The 19,583-nt window shown below is 44.7% G+C and overlaps 1 protein-coding gene and 1 long non-coding RNA gene across 5 annotated transcripts in view; one reads left to right on the forward strand and one right to left on the reverse strand.

The window, feature by feature from the left end:
- Window positions 1-19,583, forward strand: part of NTM (neurotrimin) — a 967,921-nt gene that overhangs the window by 158,154 nt on the left and 790,184 nt on the right. The window lies entirely within an intron of this gene.
- The window catches only part of LOC125079129 (uncharacterized), a 36,493-nt gene continuing 20,894 nt past the window's right edge, over window positions 3,985-19,583 (reverse strand). For 2 of the 3 annotated variants that reach the window (XR_007121049.1, XR_007121047.1), the window contains 2 exons: window positions 19,396-19,537; window positions 17,493-17,567 (listed from right to left, as the gene is read on the reverse strand). This is a non-coding gene — a long non-coding RNA (uncharacterized LOC125079129). Of the gene's footprint in view, window positions 6,783-17,492; window positions 17,568-19,395; window positions 19,538-19,583 lie in introns of those variants that run through there. The other variant, XR_007121048.1, reaches the window with a different exon arrangement.

Below are 19,583 nucleotides of genomic sequence, written 5' to 3' on the forward strand. Positions count from 1 at the left end.
GGACCATTTCATGTAGGGAAGCAGGGCTTGAGCTGGGCCTGGAAGAATATGTAAGATCTGGACAGGAGAAGGAAAGAGCGTGTTCTGCAGTGAGGAGGGATTCCAGGGACTAGTTGGGAAGCAGGTAAGGGATTTTGAGAGTCCATTCTGAAGGTCCTGGTGGAGACCTAGGGGCTTGCGGGCCTGTCTGGAGAGCAGCAGACGTACCACAGACCTGCAGGTCCGGGGGAGGGGGGTTGGGGAACATGTGGGCCTCAGGGAGAGCTGCCACCTTCCCAAGGTCCAAATGGAGCAGGCCCAGCGTTGGGTGGAGGCAGCTCAGGGAGGGACCCAGAGCCAACACACCCACTAAAGACCAGCCTTCCACTCCGTGCCATCTTGGGAAGAGGCTGCTGAAGCTCGGCTGGTAAAGGCTTTTGTTACTTCAGTCCTTCCTGGGACATCTGCTGGGAATGGGGTTCAGGCACCATCCTGGCTGGAGCTTAACAGGTAGAGAAAGCGCAGAGCCGTGAATGACTATGTCTGCACAATTTTGAAAACCGGTTACCTGTCCCCTGGCGGGAGAAGGTTTGGCTGCCTGCAGTGGGGACACTGCCTTGCCTTTGTTATCTTTTTCCTCCGCTGTCTCCCAGAACCACCCTCCCCTTTCACCTGCATAGCTTCTACGTCCTGTGAATTGTTTTAGCAAGCATGAATTTGGTCCGTTCAGACTCCCCGGCGAAGGAATGCTGCACCTTCACTCTGCACTGGTCGCCCTGGGCTGTGCTGGCTGGAACAGGGCCAGGGCCCAGTGTTCGCAGAACAACAGATGCCTGTCCTGTGAACGGTCCAGCCGTGCCGGGCCAGGAGGAATTGGTGCAAGTGCAGTGAAGGGATAAGCCCGTTCATTTGATGATGCAGCCTCTGTGTTCTTTGTCAGCAAGATGGAGAACACTCACTATTTTCTCTGGCTTTTAGGATTTCCATATTTATTGCTTGTTTGCTACCACTAGGGAGAAGAGAAGAAAACAACAACTTCCTCCATTTGAAATTTTAAACATGAACACGTGAGGCTCCCCTCCCCTCCCTCGCCCCCTGCAGTTCCAGCAAAGCATAGAACTGGAGACTGTGAGAGCTGGAGGCACTTGGGAAACCCAGTGTTGCTTCGTTTGACATACAAGGAAACCACAGGCAGGGGATAAAGGGATCTGGCCGATGCCAAACACCTAGTTAGTGGGAGCCCCGAGACTAGCGTTTGTACCTGCAGAGCCATAAGTTAATTCCCTGCTATGACACCACGTAGGCTCTATTTCTATTCAAGTCAAAAATCTGACTCCGTAAAGGGGATCCCATTCCGTGTAAAGTGCGTGCAAGAGGCTTGCACATTATCTTGTTCATTTGTCTGCATCAAAGTGCCAGGAACACAGAGCAGGTGATGCAGAGCTGGGGCAGAGGGAGAAGGTACCGTTGAGTAGAGGTGACGACCCCAAAGAGAGAGGATGCAATAGAGATGATGAAGGTCCAAAGCTAAAGCACTTAATGCCCAGAACATGGTACACACTAGATGCTTCTTAAAGGACATGAAGGGACCATCCTGGATCAAGGGGCCAGGGAAGGCCATGCAGCGAACTGCACTGAAGTTACCTTCTGGAAGAACTTCATCTGACAGCCATGTGGGAAGGGCATTTTCAGCAAAAGCCGGAGCATGACATAGGATGCGTTCAGGCAATGGCATATAGAAAAGGTACATGGGCATGACAACAGGTGCAGAAGCAGCAGAACGTGGGCCTGGAACGTGGTTTCAGCCATTCGTGGGACAGAGATCGACTGAGGCCTTGCCCTGTGCCAGCACCCCTGTAGGCCTGTGATTTTGCAGCGAATAAGACAGAGAGGGTGAGGCTGGGAGGCACACACCCACATCCAGATTATGATGTAACAGCAAGTGCCTGGGAGCCTAATTTGACAGAGGCCATCTGAGGTAAAACTCGAATGACAAGGAGAAGCCAGACGTGGGAAAATTAGAGTCCTGGAGCACACCAGGCAAAGGATAGGCGAGTGGAAAGTTTTGAGACAAGAACAAAGTTGGCACACTTGAGAAAGAAGAAACAAAAGGCCCATGTGAAATGAGTTTTGGGGGAGTCCACCCGTGGGAGAGGAGTTGGGCAGCCGAGCAGAGGTTAGATTTTGCAGAACCTTCAGTCCATGTCCGGGAGATTGGATTTCATTCTAAGTGCAACGGGAACAGAGTCCAACCTCCCTTCCTGCATTATCTGGCCTTGGCCTGTGTCTCCGTGGGAACAACTCATCTTGGTTTGCCTGAGACTTTCCCAGTTTTCGTACTGAAAGGCCAGCATCCTGGAAACACCCTCTGTCCCCAGCAAGTGGGGCTCAGTCTCCTTACCTTCTACTCTCACTGTTGCGCACTAGAGTGTTGTCACAGTTCTCTGGGGTCATGTGGTGGAGTCCTTCCAAAGTCTCTGGCTGCTTCACTAGAAAATTGATGGTCAATCAAAATTTCTAGGAATCGGAATAACATAATTAAATTATTTAAGCATTTGTAAGATACCGACAACTTCTTGTTTCCTTCAATTTACATAAAGATCAAATCTTTATGAAATCTGGGGATTCATCTGGATGTGGAAAGGGTAATGGGCCAATAGACATGCCTCCCTTGGGAATAACAAAGGCCACCTCCATCCAGATGTTGCTGTCAACACCCTCTCTTGCAGAATTGATTGGGTGCTTTAGTCCTTGTTCTTCAAGACTTGAAGGTGTGAACTCAGAATCTCTCTCTAGAAAGCAAAACGTACAGGAACAGACCTGCAAGTGACAGTCTGAGCTGAGTCTGCATAGGTATCTACGATTATCTAAAGCTAGTTGTGGGCCTGTGCTCCTCACCTACGGAATTGTATTTTCTAGCTTCTCATTAGTTAGAGCGAAATCAGACTAGGACCTTGCTCCTTTAAGAATCTTTACCAAGATAATGGTATTCGTGATCTCACAATCACATAAATCACTGCCAGCCCCCTTAAGTCAATTCATATTTCTGTAGTTCGTTAGTGGCTCGGGAGGAAATTGCATTTATTATAATTGCCTCTAATTGCACCAGATTAGTGATTACAATTATTGATGGCAGCTGATTATTCATTAGGCATCAAATCAATTCCCGTGCTTCCTCGTTACTCGAAACAGTAACTCTGATGAGGAGAGGTCTGAAGGAGGCCACGTCCACCCTCTTCCCTTCCTGGCAGGCAACATCCCAATGCTGTCTCTAAACAAACACCTAAAAACAATTTAGGACTTAAAGTGACAGAGAGGCATTACTTTCCTTCCCCTCCCAATGCCTACTGCCAAGCCCAACACTGAGGGATGAAACTGTGGGTCTGTTAAACATCAACAAAGCTTATTTGGAGGCCCCAGAATGTTCCAGACTAATCACTCTTCAAGGATGTCCTTCTTTTTTTTTTTTTTTTTAAAGATTTATTTATTTGACAGAGAGAGATCACAAGTAGACAGAGAGGCAGGCAGGCAGAGAGAGAGAGAGGGAAGCAGGCTCCCCGCCAAGCAGAGAGCCCGATGCGGGACTCGATCCCAGGACCCTGGGATCATGACCTGAGTCGAAGGCAGCAGCTTAACCCACTGAGCCACCCAGGCGCCCAAGGATGTCCTTCTTGATTGCATAATGGAAACATCAGGGTTCCTGGCCCAAGTCTTCTGGAATATATACAACCTAGATTGGGGAGAGAGAATAGACCTTAGAACCATACAGACCTGACTTTAAATTCATGCTGAACCCTTTTGAGATACACAAACCAGGCAAGATACCGACCCTCTCTGAGTTGTAGAATCAACTGTAGATTATGTGTAAGCAAGCAATGAGATCCAGTCTCTGTTGTTCACCACTAGACTCAGTCACCTAGAACTGTGCTAATAGAGAGTAAGAACCCCATATCCATCTAAGGAGTGAACACGGGGCTATCATAACACCCACCTGAAAGGACTGTGGTGAAGGTCAAAATTGATGACATATTTACAGACCTCGTCTTACACCAGGTGAAGAGTAGCTGCTCAATAAATCCCTACTTCAACTCTACGTCCTTTATCCTCAAAAGGACTCTACTTTAACATTTATCCTCAAAAGTTTTATTCTTCCTCTCTTTATGCCTTGGTGCAATATTAACTATAAATTTATCAACTATGTGTTTTCTTGTCTGTGAACACCCATGTATTTTTAATAGAGGAACAGTTTCCAGAAGACCTTTGCATGGTGGATTTTGTTCTTTAGCTCATTCATTAGTACCTACAGCATGCCAGGCCCTGGATCTAGAGGAGTAGAGGGATAAATAAAACACAGGTATTGACCTTGGACAGTGCACAACCAAATGGGAAAGACTGTTCATTCCGTTTCCATGCTTTGTTTGCATTCAAGGAAAGTTACAAGGTCTAATAAGCCCACAGAGAATGGAGAAACCTAGCTCAGCTTGGAGGGTCAAGAGGGCCTCATTGAGGTGACATTTGAGAGGAGCCTCGCAACTGCCTGAATTTCTTCAAATGCCTAATGGAGTGACTAGATTTCCAACGGAACAAGTAGCACCTGAAAAGACAGGGAGGTGAAAGAGGCCCTTCTCAGAGCGGCACTGTGCACTTTTAGGTGTTTGATACTTGATCACCATGGCAATGATAAGTGCTGCTCGCCAGATACCCTCCTGGGTCCAAACCTCCATGAAAAAGGGGCCTTTCCTTCCTTAGCAGTTGAGATCTCAGAAGTGTGGAGTTGCCTGAGGGTTTTTTTCCCCGTGGACATCTCCGAGACCATAAGTGCCTTTGATGGCACAAAATCTTAAGCCATCCCTTCCCCAAATTTCCAGGTCACCCAGATTCTATTCAGAGCCCTCATTCATCAGCTCTCCTACTTTTCACAATCCCCATAGTCCCACTCATGAGTCAGAGGAAAGGGCATAAGTGTGCCCAGGACCAAAGATATTCAGACGTGCCATGGCCTAGTCAGTCACAGAAATCTCAGTACATGCCAGAGAAGGAAGGAGGCCATAATGACACAGGCCATGTCTGCTCAGGTCCTTCGCCGCGTGGGAGCTGCTGCTCATTTCTGGAGCTGCTCAGACGTGAGCCCAAAATAGGTCGGGCCCGTTGCCAGTTCCCAGGTCCTCTGGGAGAATAAAGAGCAATGTGCAAAAACATGCAAAATACAGGGCCAAGAGCCTAGAGAACATGGTCCTGGTGCCCTTTCTCTGGAAGGCTTTACCCTCCTGCTTGCAGATCACTCTGTGTCTTTCAGAGAAGCTGAGGGAGAATGCGTGACTTCTCTGAGAGAACTAACTGATCTCCCACCTTGCATCTCTCTCCAGCCCCTTACTTCTGAGCCAGTTGAAACTACCATTTTGTCTTTGAGAGCTCCCTCTCCATCCCAGGCTGCCTCTCTACTCGGGATCAAATTAACCCTCCTCTCCAGCTGACGTGGCCTCTGCCTCCTGTCTTCTATATTCCCCCAGATGGTGGCAGTCTCCTCTTTGAAAGCTGATCTTTTCAGGGGTGGGAATACAGGGCCATAATGTCTCTTCCAGAGAAGCCAGAGAATATGAGTACTGTATGATAAAGCAGAGCCTTGCAACCCTCCTGCCCAACCTCTTTCCCAAAATTCGCTGGACGGTACAGTCTCTCTCAAAGGGCAACAGAACACCAGTCCACTGACTCGTGCAGGAAGTTATGTTCCGTGATTTTCCAATTGTGGAGAAAGCTGCAGTGTCGAGGGCAAGAGGGAAGCTCTGTCTGGTGACAGAACCATGTGAGCTTGCCGGGGCTGCTTTGGGAAGCTACCTCGAGCCTGCTAGCAGTGACCACATGAGGTAAGGAGAGGCTCCGCTCCCCCTGGCAGAGCACCCCTACCTCTCCGCTTCTAGAGAGATCCAGGCCGGAGCATCCGCGCCCCTGCTCCTGCCTGGACCTCCATCAGCTAGTGTCTGTACTCCAACATCATCCCTGTAACAGTTGGTAAATGAGTCCCAGTCTAGCTGCTTATGCAGGATGGTTGTGCAGTAAGAGCCTTCATCCTTATGGCGGCACATTAATGCCAAGTTTGCTCATTCTAATTAATAACAGTCAGTAAACACCAAAGAGAGCTAATGATGATTACAGGCCACAGCTCCTGCGTGTTAGCAAACACGCCAGGCAGGTGGCCTCTCCTCCCTTCCTAGGAAAGAGGCTGGGTCTGTTTCTCGCAGAGATGCTGTCCTTCCTCAAAGCCCCTACCCCAACTTATTGTATCTCGGGTGACTTCTCTCCCAAGTCCTGGCGGATGAGAATAGGACAGGATCTACACAGCCCAGTCACACGGAGAGGCTCTGTTGTCTAGAACACAGGTCTCAGGGACAGGCCCTTGGGTGCCGTGGGGCTCTGAGACAGCTTTCCCCAGCATTCAGGATGAAGCAAGTTTTTCTTTTTGTTTCCCTTATTTTGGAAACATTTTCCCCAATTTCCAGAGTAATGCAGTTGGCTTTGAAAAATTACTGTCCTACAGAGGAATGCGAAGAAGAAAGGGAGAGCCTCCCTTAGTCCTACTCCGGAGGCACGACTGCGTCCCTAGTTGGCATGTCCACTTTTCTGGAGTTCTCCCGTCTCTCTTGCTTACAAGTTCTTGCCTCAATTTTATTCTCTTCTGTTCTGGGTGAATAGGAAAAAGAATGTCTTCTTTTTCAAGTTCCAGGAGTTACGGCAATTAAATACAATTGTTGAGGACTGAGTCGAAATTGGGAGACTATTTTCCTCCTCAGAACAGGCCCTGACATCTGAAAGGAATTGCAAGGAACACATGTGGTGAGTTTGCAAGACCCTCCTCAGAGAGGCCATCAACACCAGGTTGTGGGCTCTCCAAGTGGTCCCAGAGCCAGGTTGTAAAAATGAACGTCCGGCCACCTAAGAGGGTAACTATCTGGCATGGGCAGAGGCGATATAAGGAGTAAAGCAGGCCACCGTGGAATCAAAATCTCATCCTAGATCTTTGGCCGCAAGACTTCAGAACCCTCTCAGTCTGTCATTTTTGTCTCTGTTAATTAACCCTGTCTTCCTTTTAGAGAAATCTCATCTGGCTGTAAGGATACCCTTACTTCTCTCACCACTAGTGATTCAGATGACTTTGATGGGCTGCTCCATTTAACCCACCTAGACCTGTTTCTCTGAGGGTTTAAGAATGAAGAGAATATAAAGAACTATGAAAATCATTAGGTAACATTTCTAGAATGCTAAGGAACAGATCCAGGTAGATAAGAGAGTGTGGGTAGAATGGCTTATCTTTCTTTTTCAATGTATGGGATCTTTTGCCTGTCTCTCTCTCTCTCTTTTTTTCTTCTCTGTGTCTCCCTTTCTGTGGCTGGAAGTTTTTCCTCCATTTTTTCTCTATTCGACCTCTTTTCTTCTCTCATCATTCTCATTCCGTCACCTCTCCTTTTGATTACAATAAGGCATCGAAAAATGTTTCTCAGTTTGGCTGTGGTATATCTCACACATTCGCTCATCCATCCCTTCATTCATTCACCAACATTCACAGAGCTCTTAGTCTGCATCAATCTCCTGGCTCCGTGCTCAGAACAAGGGAAGAACACACATACTCAAACAATACTGAATCAGCAGGGGGAGGAGGACATGAAACCCAAAAAACTATTAAATACATGCAAGAGACGATGAGAGTTTCAAGAAGGTGATGAGCAGAACTACAGGGTCATATCAGGGAAAACTTCATAAAGAAAGTGACATTTGGGCTGAATATTAAGCTGTGTTGAAGGTGTCCCCTAGTGGAGTGCAAGAGGTGGGGGCTGGTGGGAGGATGGATTTGCAGGCAGAGGGTGCTGCCTGAGCAAAAGCCTGGAGGCGTGGGGGCACCCGGGTGGCTCAGTGGGTTAAAGCCCCTGCCTTCGGCTTGGGTCATGATCCCAGGGTCCTGGAATCGAGCCCCACATCGGGCTCTCTGCTCAGCGGGGAGCCTGCTTCCTCCTCTCTCTGTCTCTGCCTGCCTCTCTGCCTTCTTGTCTGTCAAATAAGTAAATAAAATCTTTAAAAAAAAAATACTTAAAAAAAAAAAAAAAAAGCCTGGAGGCGTGAAGCGCTGGAACATTTGAGCATCTGAAAGTAATCTAACCTGGCTGGGGAGGGCAGCAGTGAGAAACCATCCAGGGAAGGGCTGCTGAATTTGATGATCAGGAACCTGGCAAGTGACGGGAAAATACAAACGGCATTTCCACATGGATCGCCAGCTGGGGGAGGAAGATGGGGACATTTACATTTTACCTAACACCCTGCTGTACTATTTGAATTTTTATACCATGAGATTGCATTACTTTTATTAAAAGGTAACGCTAATAATTTATGGCATCGTGTGCTGTGTTAAGGCGTTAAGTCTCTTCCTTTTTGAGGCAGGTTTTAAGCAAGACAATGCTTTTTGAAGCAGGTCTAATGCTCTCTGTTTCCCATCCCTTCACTTTAAGATAGGTTAAGTATAAGCTCATTATGTATTTCTTTAACAAAGGAAACCACATTGTATTTTACCTCTAAGTAACCTCCGTTGATTTTATTTTTCTGTTGGTTAGGGACCCTCCATAGGAGCAAGGTTTCCCACCCACCGCTGCATTAGCAATCCACACTGTCCCTGACAATTGTCCCATTTCCCTGTCATCCCATTTATGGACACCCACCCTTCCTTTTACAATTCTGCACAGCAGGGATTTGCTAAGGCTGAAAAATTGCCTATCAACCTTGGCCGATGTCAACCATGTCATGTTTTCCAGACTTTGGAACCAGCTTCCTGCATTGGCCGAAGCTCCGAGCAGCCCATTATGTCATTTGGAGCTTTTCTGTCTGGCAACACCACATTCCCTGGTAGCGAGAGGGACCCAGCAGCCTCTACAGCTGCCTCAGTCACTGAGGGAATGTAAATGGAGCAGCCAAGTAAACCAGGAGTGACAGGAACCATGCGGATCTTTCTGAGAAGCTGCCCAGTGATCCTAGAAGGCAATGAGAAACCAGTTGACCTTGGGGTATGTGAGGAAAGCAGGAGGCCCAGATGAAGAACCTCTTTCATCTCCCCACTTCTCAAGCTATATATTTTTTCTCCTCTGAACCCATCTCCCAGGCCTCAGGACCCTCTGTCTGTCCCTGTGCCCCTCCCCTTGGCTGATCTGTCTCCCTGTCCCAAAACCCTTACTTCTGTCTCCGGATTTTGTGCCACGCTACTGCCTTTCCATAACACTTGCTGCTCCATGTTTCTGGTCTGTGAGGCTGTGTTCCAACCCCCTCTTCCAAGAAGTCTTCCCTAGGACTTTAGTTCCTATTTATGTCCTCATCCTCTCCACTCCCAAAGACCTCACCACGTGCTTTCGTCCCGAATTCATGTGGATTGGTCATCCTTGGATTCTGTGCCCTGATTCTATTTCTCTTTTGGCAAATCCTAGAAGGTGAGAGGTATGATTTATAAATCATTGATTGCTCTCAAATCTACGAGGCCTAGCACAGTGTGAAGCAGGAGGTAGCCAGAAGGCATGATAATAAGGTCACAAACTTGTTTTCAAGGTCACAGCAAAAAGAGCAGGAAATTTGGAAAGAGACAAAGGGTTTCAAACTCTGCCTCTGCTACACATGCAGTGACCTGGAGTAAGTTCCCAAATTTAAAGGAGCTTCTGTTTCTATAACAATAAAATAAGGAGAGTGGTACTTCTCTGGGAATTTTAGTGACCTCTCAGCTAGTTATGGAAAACAAGGAACTCAGGCTTTGGATTTTACTAGGTAGCTAATAAATTTTAGTTTCCTTCCTTCTGAAGTGATTGCAAGAACTTTTTCCTTTTTCCTTTGGTCGTAAGTATGTTTTGCCTCCACCAGCATTGCCTCCACTCCCCTTCTGCATTTTTCTAAGTCAAACCCACCCAGGAAAGAAAATAGCCCCCAGGCAGTATATCCAGGTGATGCCTGAAGGAGTCAGTCAAGAGAAGGAAGAAAAATAATCAGAAACAAAACAAACCAAAACAAACCAAAAAAAAAAAAAAAAAAAAACAAAAAACACCAAAAAAACCCCCACTTATTCTGTCTCCCTAGAAGGGAGGGGAGAAGTTTGATCATCTTTTATATTCACGGAGCTTTTTTTCTCCCCAGAGACTCAGTGCTATATAAATGTAAAGTTACAATAATTATGATAACATTCAGATTAAATGTGATACTGACAAGGCTTCTGGAGATACAAAAGTTTGCCAATTCCCATTGGAATGGGTAAAGCAACGTCTGCTTTCCCAACCAGACTTCTCCATTTTGATCCAGCGGGACTGTTGGGGGGTTGGCAGTGTGGGGGAGATGAGAGGCTGACCTCTTTTATTTATTTATGTGATATCCATCCAATACACCCATTGCCTCCAGGCCTCTTCGTATAATCTAAATCCGTCAGTTACCTTGTACATCAAATGAAAAGAAACAGGCCAACAGCAGACATGCACTACTGACTAATAACTTAAAATCAGTTACCAGATAACTGGGAATTGGGAGCACTGACGTGGAAAGGATAGTAGTAAGAAAGCTACAGTAATATAGGGCTTCACAGCCAATGATCTGATTGCCCTCAAAATTGGGAGTCCTTGAAAGCAGAATTCAGGTTTTGTGCATCTTGTTTTTTATGTGGTACTTGTGCATATACGATGGCTAAAAGCTTAGATGAATAGATGCTCAGAAGCACAAAAGATCCTCATTCCTACCATTCACTACTCTTCTCTGTGCCCAAAAAGGGATGCCAAGAAAAGTGTAGTAACAGTTCAGAGGCAGATTCAGGAAGGATGCTTTGTCCCTTTCTGGAGTATTTTCCGATCCCATTCTAGAGTTTGGCAGCAGAAGCCAGAAGCATGGAATTTGAGACAATCAATTAGGAAGGGACTGTGTATGGATCTCCGATGGTGCCTCTGAGAACACTGCTAGGTTCACCATCAGCAGGTGAATAAAGAAACACAAGTCCAGGGTCACACTCTATGTGGAAGAATCTACAGGCAGAAAGGAACAGGAGAGAGAGTCAAGGTTCTTGACTGCCTTCAAGATGTCGGTCATTAAGCTAAACATTTCATATATATTATCCCACAGTGAGCCATGTACTAGTGTTTGCATTCTTAAATTTTTGGGAAAAAGAACCCCCAAACAAAAAACAAGACCAACGAAACTGATTAAAGGATGAGAAATATTCTCCCCCAGTCACAAAGTCTGTGTTTTTTGATACTGCGAGCTTTTTTACCCCATGTGCTTCTGTGCCTTGCACTTGAGAAAGGGTTTTTGGTCAAGGACAGATTCTATTAGAGATTATTCATGATCATTCAAACACTTTTCCATACAGCTTTTCAAAAATCTTCATTAGTGAAGAGTCAGGAAGCTGGGGTGGGGGAGGAGATAAAATGTTCACAGGAGGAAATTAAATTCTGCTCCAAAGATGATGAACCTCTCTCAACACTAATGATGAGATTCCATCTTGCAAATGACAACACACAATAGAAAGTAGGGTCCTTCTCGCATACATGTGTGTGCATGGTGAGTTGCGTTCATATAATTAAACACGTGATGACTTGTATTTCACAGCAGACCCATGAGCACCCATGAAGTGCTTGCTTGGCTTCAGGGGGAAGCCTGTGTCTCTGGATCTGGAGAATTAGGGATCCATGCTGGCAAAAGACGCAGGAGTAATAACAAGAACAATAAATAACTCTATTAAATATTTACTCAGTGCCAAGCACTGTTCTGAACATGTTACATGAAGTGCATTAATAAAGGCTCAAAAAGAAAAAAGAGAGAGAGAGAGAGCCTTATGAAACAGACACTCTTCTGTCTCCTTTTCAGTGAGAGAACCGGGCTTAGACAGTTAAAGTAGTTTGTGAATGCTACAAAGTTGTCCCAGTTGGCAATGGCAAAGCCTGGATTGTTCAGACCTAAACCTTTTACTCTCAAGCCCTTGCTTTTCTTGGCACCATATACTCCATACCAGTTCATGAAGATGAGGGATTCAGGTGACCTTTAAACAGTAGAGTGACAGTGAGAAGACAATGAGTGGTTCATAAAGGAAAGACTTCTCTGGTAGCCAAGTGAGTCTGTCAGAACAACACAAACAGAAACAGAACGAATTTTGAAGGTGGTAGGAACACGTGCAGCAGGAAAATACTGTGACATGTTCCTCAAAAAATACATAAATAAAAGGAACATCTCATGATTGCAATGGTCAAAGAAGTTTGAGAACATGGTATCTACTATGATCACCCTCTTGGAAATTCAATCCTCAATGTGCATGAAGGCTTCAGAAAGTCTTGTGACAGAAACCGTTCTTGCTTTGTCAGTACCTCTGTGTTTCAAACACATGAAACCATGAACCAACACTCATCAACTATTTTTTATCTTTTTATCTTCTGTTAACATCCTTGCAGATGCTCAAAAATCCTCTATCCATGAAACTGCTTTGTTGATAAAATGCTTGTTCCCACAGTCTCTTTGCTTCAGGTCCTGCCCTTGGAGGACCCACAGATGTCCTTGTGGGGATTTCTCTTTGTGATTAGAGAAAGGGACACATGGCAGAGGCTATGCCAGCAATAGCAAGACCCAAGTTTTCAGGTGAGGAAAAGGAGCAGGGAGCTACAGCCAGCTAGGTGATAAGACATAGCAAAAAAATAAATAAATAAATAAATAAGTTTTGATATTAAACTCTCACTTCCCATATGAAGATTTCACACACTGGAAAGAACAGAAGAGGGGTGAGACTTCTTTGGCCATCCAGAGCCATTATAACACAGGGAACCATAGCTTTCTATTGGCTAGAATCACTACAGATACCTTTAAAGTAAGTATCCTGCAATTCACATGTTTTCATCAAAGTCTAAATCTTTAGACAGCCTGGTAGACTTCAGCAAGCAAAAGACTTAAACAAGCATTTTACAAAAGAGGACCCAAAAGGCCAATTCAACATCATTAGGTATCAGGGAGAGGCAAATTAACACCACAGTGATGTACTAAGGCACACTCACCAGAATGTGGAAAAAAGTAAAGGAGGAAGGGAGGGAAGGAAGAAGGGGAAAGGAAAGAAACAGGGTAGAGGAGGAATGGAGAAGGCAAAGGAGAGAGAGAAAGAAAAGAAACCTGCCAATACCAAGTGTTGGTGAGACATGGAGTAATGTGTGCCTCACACGCAGCTAGTCAGGGTGCAACTTGGGGCAGTCAGTTTGGAAAATAGTTTGCCTTTCAAACAAAGTATAAGATATGCATAACAGTTGACTTTATAAATTACATTCCTAGTTTAAGAAATGTGTTCGCATGTGTATCAGGGGATATGTGCAAGAATGTTTCTGACAATGTTGTTTAAAATAGCCTCAAGATGGAAACAATGAAAATGTCTATCACTGTAGAATGAAGACATACATTGTAGTATATTCATTTCAGGGGATGTCAAACAGCATTGAAAATTAGTCAATTCTTTTTTTTTTTTTTTTAATTTATTTATTTGTCAGAGAGAGAGGGAGAGAGAGCAAGCACAGGCAGACAGAATGGCAGGTAGAGGCAGAGGGAGAAGCAGGCTCCCCGCCAAGCAAGGAGCCTGATGTGGGACTCGATCCCAGGACGCTGGGATCATGACCTGAGCCGAAGGCAGCTGCTTAACCAACTGAGCCACCCAGGTGTCCCGAAAATTAGTCAATTCTAAAGACAGGGAACAAGAATGACTCACACAAAGCACCCTGAGCTACAGTAACCAGACTCAGAACGCACACTGTATGACATTTCAAAACAGACAAAATTAAACTCTTATATTTGGGGATGCATGTAACAAAACAAAACACAAATCCAGCAAAACAAACAAAACCCCAGAGGAGGTGGTTATGATATAACTTAGGATGGGGTTTACTTGTGCTCAAGGGGAGTGATGTGATGTGGAGGGGACCTGATAGTTCTGGGCTGTTGGTGGTATCCTTTTACTTGTCTGGGTGGTAGTGACAAAGGTGTACCATTTTCAAGAATTCATCAAGCTACATATCCATGTTTGATGTACTTTTTAGGTATTTGATATTCTACAGTTTTTGGACAAAATTTCAAAAACCTTAATGTAAATACAGAACTTTTCCACTCTTGAGGGCTCGATGAACACTTAGCAGCCCCCCAGACAGTGTCACCTGGTACTCCCCACCTTGTCCCACGCCCCCCCCCCCCGCCATGATTTCTTGGAGAAGTGAACATCTGCTTGGATGTGCTTTGCTTTGCCTTCTGAAGAGTACTGTCTCCCAGCTCTTCTCCTGGCAGGGGAATGGAGGCTACTGATGGCAGGGCATTTGTCCCAACTGCCCATTGTAATTAATCCACTCAGGGTGCCTTGGAGAGATTAGCTTAGTAAATACAAAAAAAAAACTATCTCTTTTAAAGAAGTCATACATTTTTCTAAGTCAGCAATATGTATTAAATATACTTAATTCCACATGTCATAAACATAAGAGAAATACAATCATTTTTCTCAACCTGTAGTCAAAGTCAATTTATACCCCCAAGCCATTTCATTTGGTTCCTTTTTTATTGGTTCTTTAGGAAGAGATGGGATAAATGGAGCAGAATTCCATTACACAGGGTGGTCATTTGGTCCTCAGGATTACACACATTGGAGACAGTCTTCAAAGGTCATATTTCTTGAAACCCATGAGTAGTTCCCCAAGTCTTTTCTTGGTGATGGAATGGATTGTAGAACAGAGCCCCTTAGTACAGGATAATGAACTAATGGTCCTGATTTGCCTACAGATCCCTGATATGTCTAGCCTCTGGAATACCTGATGACAGGTAGATTAAGAATGAGTGAAGCATAAGGCAGTTCAGGAACATTTGGGCAAGTCTCTTGCCTCACTTTCATCACTTGATCCCAGCCCAATTGTCAGCTCTGGTTTTCAGATGCTGTCTGGGGAGAGACCTGTTTCCAGCTCTTGCCCAGGCAGGAAAGGTGCTTTATCAGTGCTATCCACCAGGAAGACAATAACCCCATTGGGCACAAAACACACTTTCTCTGATAGCATCTGTTCCTCCAGAGCAGTCACTTTCCTCAGGGAATGGACTTAATAGAACATTTTTAAATGCCAATGAGTGACAGTGTGCTGGAGCTCCCAGCCCCAGCCCCCATGTGTAGTGAGTAAGGAAGGATTACAAATGGCAAAGGGGCAAAGATGCCACCTTTGTGGATGACTGGTAGCCTCCAGCTCTTGAGAGACCTCAAGAGGAAGTTAACTAGCCTCCAAGGGAACAATCAGAGGAGAGCCTCTTGCTTTTGTGAGGAAATGATGGTTTAGCACCTTGTGGATGGAAATTAGTGTTCTGAGAGCTGTCATGGAAAGAATATGTCCTTGGAGCTGAAGGCAGAAGGAAAACAGATAGAAGATTGGAAACAAGTGTGAAAGCCAACACAAGTGGCAAGATTAGAAACCCGGATGCCTCTGATACCAGCCTCTTATTGATGTCCAATCTCCACTCACCTTCCCACATCAAGAATCAAGCCATTAAAACCAAAAAGTCACTATCCCCTCCTTCCCTCACCTGCAAATAGAGTGAAACAGGTAGATGGAATATTATCATTCACTGTAAGATTGGAAAACAGCAATCTATATATGAATTACATTAAAGGCAGTGTATTATCATTTAATACTTCAGATTATACTCTTACTGGAAATGGTGTCCAGTAATGGCTAAGTCAGGGTAACTGGTTTAAAGCCTGGTTCTGGGGGCGCCTGGGTGGATCAGTGGGTTGAGGCCTCTGCCTTCGGCTCGGGTCATGATCCCAGGGTCCTGGGATCAAGACCTGCATTGGGTTCTCTGCTCAGCAGGGAGCCTGCTTCCTCCTCTCTCTCTCTCTGTCTGCCTTTCTGCCTACTTGTGATCTCTGTCTGTTAAATTAAAAAAAAAAAAAATGAAAGCCTGGTTCTGCCGCTTATCAGTTGTGAATCCTTGGGCAGATTACTATACCTCTCCGTGTCTTAGCCTCCTCTTCTATAAAAAAAGGCTATAAAAATTACCTACCACAATAGGGAATTTTGGAAAATTAAATGAAATCATATACATATCTTAGAGGACCATGGTGTGGATGTTAGCTATTATTGTTGCTTATACTTAAACCATTCTGGGGCAGAACGCTAATGGTGGAATAACTCTGTTAATATATGCATGTGTGTGACTGGGAAGGGGTATTTCACGTAATTTGTTATTATATATATATATTATATATATATATATAAAATTTTAAACCAATCTGCCATGACAGGCAGGGGAAGCTCATTCTAGAGTTTTGAAGCATTTTGAAGCAGATTCTGTTTTCCCAGGGTTTCCCAGGAAAGGGAAGTAGGGCACAGTAAAAGCCCATAGTGTGTGTGTATGGGTGGGGCTAGAAGTGCAGGTCCAGATGGAGGGGCAGGGTAAGGACGTGTTAAGATGTGCTGAGCACTGGGGGAGGCTTCAGGAGACTGTAGAATCAGTCTAGAGACAGTGTTGCCACTGTGACCTCTGCTCTCGAAGCAAATATTGAGATGAATCTTATCTCTCGGTCTGAGTCACTTGTCTTTGGGAGGAAGAAGCCATGGTCAAGGTGGAATGACTGCTCCGTCGCATGTCTTTGTGGCTGAGGCAGCTCTGCCACCAGTGAGTCATTCCATGAATTGAGTAATTTGGCTCAGAGGAATGAAAAGGGAAGCTCAATTCATGACCTACACCTTCCCATTGACTCCTGACCTTATGAAATCCACTTCACCTTTCCGTGCTTCAAACTTCTCCTTTAAAAGTAGCGCAAAGGAAAGAGTCCCTTTTTGAGAATGTGAAGATTTTGTTCCTTCTGTCATGACCGAATCATAGTGTCAAAATTGCCCAAACTTCTGATGCCCATAAAACCATAAACCCTTCCATCAGGAAGCCTAGGTTCCCTGACTTAAAGTCAGTAATAGATTTATCTTCCTCCCACCTGGAAGACACACTTTTAAATTATTTTGATCATGTTTTATCAGCTCTGTTATGTGGCATATAGAAGTGTGTGGGTGTTTGCTTTGGGCTGCCACCTTCCAAAATGTAGGGGATTCTGCTGCTAATCCAATTGTTTCAGATTATTTATTTATTTATTTGAGAAAGAGAGAGAGAGAGAGAGTGTATGCGTTGGGGGAGGGTCAGAGGGAGAGAGAGAGGGAAAGAATCTCAAGCAGACTACTCACAGAGTGCAGAGACCCATGCCAGGCTCGATCTCACAATCCCAAGACCATGATCTGAGCTGAAATAAAAAAGTTGGATGCCCAGCCACCTGAGCCACCCAGGCCTCCCTGTGCCTCATCATTGAGATATTTCTTGGAGCATTTTGATGATGGGGCTAGGTGGGCTGAAGGGCAGGGCAGTGGGGATGGGGGCAGCCAGTGGTGCTCTATCAAGCCTGTATCTTTGAGCAAATGTTAAATGTCAGCTTAAGACTGGCATATCAAAAGGGCTCAGCCCTAGAGTCCAACACATAACTCACTTTGCAGCATACAGCTTGGCTTTTGGAGCTGCTACCATTGCTGCTCCCTAAAGATTCTGCCTTAAGGCCACTGAAAATAAAAGAAAAAAAAAAAAAGAGAGAGAGAGAGACCACTTATATAGAGGAATGGGACTAGACTAGAACCATAGTTTCCTTCTTTCTTTCAGTAAATATCTCTACCTGCTGATGTGGGAGCAGCATGGAGTCCCCAGTGGCTCTCCCTGGTGTTAAACCCTGATTCCACATAGCCACCTCCACATTTGATAAACCCATTCTGCTGGGCTTAAAATGCAGGGACTGGAAATACACGTAACTGTCCAATAACCTGTGATTATTCCTATTGTCAGGGAATCAAAAGACAGAGAGGTCGGTTCCCTAATCCTCAAAGTTTTATATAAAAGTGCTACTGATTTTATTATTCCAAAAGCCTCAGCTGCCTCTTTTCTTTTGCCTAAAGCTACAAGTCTATTTTATTCTCAACTTGTCAAGATTTCTCTCTTTTAGTGTATATGCCCATCCTATTATTAAAATCCTTCCAAGAAGATCCCTTGAGATTTTGAGGATATCGGCTGCTAATGAGGTTGGCAGTATCCTCATAAACCAAGCTGTTCCTTTCCTGGTCTGAAGTGTAGGGTACTAGAAAGTCAGCCAAGTATCACTGGGGCCACTGGGCATCATTTCCATGTCTTTAAGAGGATAGTGGTCAACGTGAGGGTCAGGATGTTCCCTCCCCTTCCTCGATTTCCAGGAGTGCCTGTGCAAATGCTGACCAGAACTTAAGCCTGTAGGAAAGAGAATTGGGGTTTCTGATGCACCATTCACCTTATATGTGACTCCTGCTGAAAGAGAGCCCAATGACAGATGAGCCAATATGTCAAAATCATGATAATTGTTCATTCCGAATGGTGAATGTATGGAGTTTATGCTATCATTTTTCTGGGAATGTTTGAATATTTTCTTAATAAGAAATATATTCAAGAGATAATTGAAAGGGGGCGCCTGGGTGGCTCAGTGGGTTAAGCCGCTGCCTTCGGCTCAGGTCATGATCCCAGGTTCTGGGTTCGAGCCCCACATCGGGCTCTCTGCTCAGCAGGGAGCCTGCTTCCTCCTCTCTCTCTACCTGCCTCTCTGCCTGCTTGTGATTTCTCTCTGTCAAATAAATAAATAAAAAATAAAAAAAAAAGAGATAATTGAAGGGATAATTATGAAATTCAAATCAGAGTATGTAAGAAACAGAGCAAGAATGAAGACTGTTGTTTGTTTGTCTTTGTTTATGTCACATGACCAGCATTTCTTCTGGCTGACTAGGATTTGACAGACCAAGTTCCATTTTTGTACATTTTCAGCCACGTTCCCAAAAGCCTGATAGAAAACTTTTCTATTTGTTCTGTTTAGTGAAACATGGCACTATAACAAATAGTATTCTTCATATTACACCAAAAAGGCCTATCAACTACTCCTGGTATTTCAATCTGGTATTTCTTGACAGTTCTCTGGTAAAATGATAAACTGCCTTTATGTTTTATACTTAAGGACGTGCTTGTTTCTCCTATACTTTTCTCTTCTCCTTCTCTCTAATATACCTGGGAAGAGTATGCTATGTTCACTTTGCAGTGTCGAGTTTATTACACACAGTCCTGACCCTTAAGAAGTGTGTGTTTAAAAACAGAAACACAATGTGTAAAATGGCATATTGGCTTCAAAGTCCATTATAATTGAGTTCTGTATTAGGCAGGATATAGGCCAAATTTCTTTAACAAGACAACTCCAAATACAGTGACTTAATAAAAGTGGAACTGTATTTCTCTTTCATGAAGGTAGATGGCCTCAGACTGGTGGAGTTATTCTGACAGCCACAGGTTTACCTCTGGTTTCAAAGTGGCTGCTTCAGCACTTACCATCACATCTGTAATCCAAATAGCCAGAAGGAGTAAGGGAACAAGGGAATCACAGGTGTATTCCTTCTAAACACAGGACCATAAAGTGGAATACATCACTTCTGCTCTCATCCCATTGGTCAGAACAGTGTTGGGTGCAGACCTAAATGCACAAGTGGGTAGGAAATGCAGACTGGCTATTTAGACAG

The sequence above is a fragment of the Lutra lutra genome, chromosome 10, assembly GCF_902655055.1.
Source record: "Lutra lutra chromosome 10, mLutLut1.2, whole genome shotgun sequence".
NCBI classification, from domain to species: Eukaryota; Metazoa; Chordata; class Mammalia; order Carnivora; family Mustelidae; genus Lutra; species Lutra lutra.